The sequence below is a fragment of the Bufo gargarizans genome, chromosome 3 (assembly GCF_014858855.1).
Source record: "Bufo gargarizans isolate SCDJY-AF-19 chromosome 3, ASM1485885v1, whole genome shotgun sequence".
NCBI classification, from domain to species: domain Eukaryota; kingdom Metazoa; phylum Chordata; class Amphibia; order Anura; family Bufonidae; genus Bufo; species Bufo gargarizans.
The window spans coordinates 293807206-293811998 of record NC_058082.1 but is presented as its reverse complement, the minus strand read 5'-3'; positions in this window follow the sequence as shown (position 1 = coordinate 293811998).

The following is a 4793-nucleotide window of genomic DNA, read 5'->3' as shown; positions in this document are numbered from 1 at the left end:
TGCCCTGGCATTTTAGGGGCCCTAAAGCGTGAGAAGAAGTCTAGAATATAAATGTCTAAAAAAATTTACGCATTTGGATTCCGTGAGGGGTATGGTGAGTTCATGTGAGATTTTATTTTTTGACACAAGTTAGTGGAATATGAGACTTTGTAAGAAAAAACAAAAAAACAAAAAAATCAATTTCCGCTAACTTGTGCCAAAAAATGTCTGAATGGAGCCTTACAGGGGGGTGATCAATGACAGGGGGGTGATCAGGGAGTCTATATGGGGTGATCACCCCCCTGTCATTGATCACCCCCCTGTAAGGCTCCATTCAGAAGTCCGTATGTGTTTTGCGGATCCGCGGTGTCCGTGTTTTGCAGATCCACAAAACACATACGGACGTCTGAATGGAGCCTTACAGGGGGGTGATCAATGACAGGGGGGTGATCACCCCATATACACTCCCTGATCACCCCCCTGTAAGGCTCCATTCAGAGGTCCGTATGTGTTTTGCGGATCCACGGATCGGATCCGCAAAACACATACGGACGTCTGAATGGAGCCTTACAGGGGAGTGATCAATGACAGGGGGGTGATCAGGGAGTGTATATGGGGTGATCACCCCCCTGTCATTGATCACCCCCCTGTAAGGCTCCATTCAGACGTCCGTATGTGTTTTGCGGATCCGATACATGGATCCATAAAACACATACGGACGTCTGAATGGAGCCTTACAGGGGGGTGATCAATGACAGGGGGGTGATCAGGGAGTCTATATGGGGTGATCACCCTCCTGTCATTGATCACCCCCCTGTAAGGCTCCATTCAGACGTCCGTATGTGTTTTGCGGATCCGATCTATGGATCCGTGGATCCGTAAAACACATACGGACGTCTGAATGGAGCCTTACAGGGGGGTGATCATCCCATATAGACTCCCTGATCACCCCCCTGTAAGGCTCCATTCGGACGTCCGTATGTGTTTTGCGGATCCGATCCATGGATCCGTGGATCCGTAGAACACATACGGACGTCTGAATGGAGCCTTTCAGGGGGATGATCATCCCATATAGACTCCCTGATCACCCCCCTGTAAGGCTCCATTCAGACGTCTGTATGTGTTTTGCGGATCCATGGATCCGTGGATCCGCAAAACAGTCTATATGGGGTGATCGCCCCCCTGTCATTGATCACCCCCCTGTAAGGCTCCATTCAGACGTCCGTATGTGTTTTGCGGATCCGATTTATGGATCCGTAAAACACATACGGACATCTGAATGGAGCCTTACAGGAGGGTGATCAATGACAGGGGGGTGATCAGGGAGTCTATATGGGGTGATCAGGGGTTAATAAGTGACAGGGGGGGGTGTAGTGTAGTGTGGTGCTTGGTGCTACTTATTACAGAGCTGCCTGTGTCCTCTGGTGGTCGATCCAAGCAAAAGGGACCACCAGAGGACCAGGTAGCAGGTATATTAGACGCTGTTATCAAAACAGCGTCTAATATACCTGTTAGGGGTTTAAAAAATCGCATCTCTAGCCTGCCAGCGAACGATCGCCGCTGGCAGGCTGTAGATCCACTCGCTTACCTGCCGATCCTGTGAACTCGCGCGCCTGTGTGCGCGCATTCACAGGAAATCTCGCGTCTCGCGAGATGACGCATAGAGGCGTGACTCTGCCTGAGACAGCCAACTCCGGACCGCGATCCTGCATTAGGTGGTCCGGAGGCGGTTAAGGCCAGTGCCTCACATCATTTCGTTGTCATGAGTAAGGATCTGTATTTAGTGATCTGAAACGCGTAGACCTGATGTACATGTATGGATTTTAAGAACTTATTCATTAAAGCATGAACACATTCTTTGGAAGCTGAATTCCATACATTCACTTCAATGGGACCACCAGAAAAACATAAATGAGTCCATGATCACCAAAATGTTTGGCAACAGGGAGAGTTGTCTTTTTCTCCTTTATGAAATATTGGTGAGACTTTATCCTGTTTCTCCCACATAAAGACCCTGAGTTGGATATTTAGTGCTCATAATGAGGCACACCACATTGGATGCAGAACACGTGAATGTTCCAGGAATCTTATAGTCGTGCTAGGTGTCGGGGATACGTATCCTCCCTGTGGTCAGTATGCGGGAACAGGTTTTGCAGCTCCTCACGTTGCAGGGAAAAGTTCCTTTCTGTATGTTGAATGGTAGCGAACTCCTGATAATCAGATTTTTTTTTTATTTGGAGGTTGTCTGAAGCATAGCATGGAATGGGTCTGGGAATATTGTACAATCTTAGTACCTCTAGTCGTGGGTTGTAGGTCACCAGTAGAGGTACACGGTCATTGCCTTCTTTTTGTTTATACTCAAGGAGTTGATTTCTGGGGATCCTGGAGGCTTTGTTGATTTGGTCCTGAATTGTGGTAGGATGGTAGCCCTGGTGTAAAATTATCCCCTCAAGGTGGCCCAAGTGTTCATCCCTGTCTATTGGGCTGGCGCAGATACGAGTTTATCTGATGGCCTGGCTGTAGACAAGGGATTTTTTAATGTGCTTGGGGTGGAAACTGTCCCATCTCAGGTATTTAGGGCGATCAGTGGGTTTCAGATATAGGGATGTCTATATTAAGTTGTTTTGAATACTTATAGTAGTGTCCAGAAAGTTTATTTCCGTATGCAATTAATTCAATGTCAGGTTTATGGTGGGATGAGAGTTGTTGAATCTCTCGCAGAACCTTTTTTTTTTTTAAAAGGCTTTATTTTTCATAAGTCGCAGAACCTTAGTAGTTGTTCTTCAGAGCCCGTCCAGAGTATGTCATCAATGTAACGGAAGTAGGCCATGGTTTTTGTGGAGCAGGAAGCCAAGAAATAATCTTCTAGTTTTGCCATGAAGAGATTGGCATACTGGGGTGTCATTTTACTGCCCATAGCAGTTCCCATGCTCTGTAGGTATGAATCATAAACAAACCAGAAATAGTTATGTGTTAGGATGAACTTGGTGAGTTTTAGCACCAACTCCGAAGTAATATTTGCACTCTTAAGATACACGTGGCAGGCGGTGAGGCCATCCTCATGTAGGATGTTAGAATATAATGATTCTACATCCACAGTGGCTAGGATGGCACCATCAGGGAGTGGACCTATGATTGATAGTTTTTTGGTAGGTTGGTGGTGTCTTGGAGATAGCTGGTGGTATTTCTTACTATTGGTTTAAGGATTCCCTCGACCCAGCCTGAGATTTTTTTTGGTGAGGGTTTCCACACCAGAGATGATGGGCCTCCTTTGGCTTGTCAGGCTTATGTATCTTGGGAAGCATATACAATATTCTGATTTTGGGATTGCTTGGTATCAGATCTAGAAGCTTTGTAGATTGTGCCGGTAGACTTTTGATGATTTTTTTTAACTCCCTTATAGATTTCCGAGTTGGGTCCCCGTCCAGTTAAGTGTAGTATTCTATGTTGGTCAACTGTCTTTGTGCTTCCTTCATGTAATCTGATGTATTCATGAGGACTACAGGACCCCGTTTATCTGCAGACTTAATGATGTCCTCATTGTTATTCATGGACTGAATGGTCATTCTTTCTTGGACACTAATGTTAAAGGTTTCCTTTCTCTGTATGTCCAGTATTGTAGATTGTACCACCCTTCTAAAGGAGTCTATATACTGGTCCAAAGTGGTGCTGCGCCTAGGTGGGTGTGTCCAGACTATTTTGCACATGTGTGCTTTTGCTACTGTTGTTTTTATTCATTAGTTGCTTTTTTGAGGTTGAAGGTTGAGGCTCTTTTTTATTGCATCATTTTTTAAAGTTTTCTTTTTGTTACTGTAGAAACACCAGCTCTACATGTTAGCTGAAGTTCTTTGGCCCAGTTCACACTGAATTTCTTGCCTGCGGAATTTGGGCCGCATTCATTGCCAAAAAGCTGCAGTGGCCACCTGCCTCCAACTGTTCCCAATTGAAGGCCACATTGCACTTCATGTGGTTTATAGCTGCGACTGCGCCAAGAAAGGATGAGTAATATTCCTGGCGCCGTGTCCAGACAGAAACTGCTGGAAACCGGGGTGGGTGTCCGCTCGTGGTTTATCTCCATTCACTAAACAGTGAGCTTCTTTTTGAAAAACACAGGATGCACAAGTTTTTTGTTTTGCTCCTGCTGTCTTTGTGCATTAGGTGGTGTTTTTTGTTTTTTTTGTTTTCTTGTTTCTTTTTGAAAACGCAGCCTGCTGGAGCTCTTTGCCAATTTTTCTGGCGTTTTGACATCATCTCTATGCGGGAAAAAGACCATGGATAAAAACGCTGGTGATAATGTTTGCAAAAACACCAGAAAAGCCAAGCAAAAACTCAGGTGTGAATGAACCCTAAAGGTTGCCACTATGGTTTCTGGAATTAAACCTAAAATAGACAGTGATTTAATGTAATGCTCGAATATAAAAGTGAAGAAACCCCCATGAAAGCACCTAAAGTATATGGTGTGTGAAGTAGTTGGCGAGCAGCATGAGGAGAACGCTATATGCGCATCATTGTCTGAGCTTTCCGAAGCCTCATTCAGTTTGTGCTGAGAACTGGGCTGAACCATTTCCCGCACAGGGGAGGGGGAGTACTTTCTTTCCTTTATTAAATTGCCCCAGTTTATGGTTACGATGTGTTGACTATTGGACTCGCTGTAAAAGATAAAACTCTACAGGCTCCGTGAAGTGTGGTCAATTGATAAAGCTTCTGCGTGCGGCACATTGTTCTACATGTCACCTGAATTCCCCCTTCTCCTTTGCTGTGTGCAGTGCCGGTTCCCGGCTGCTCTGTAAGCTGTACAATCCGCTCAGCTGCTC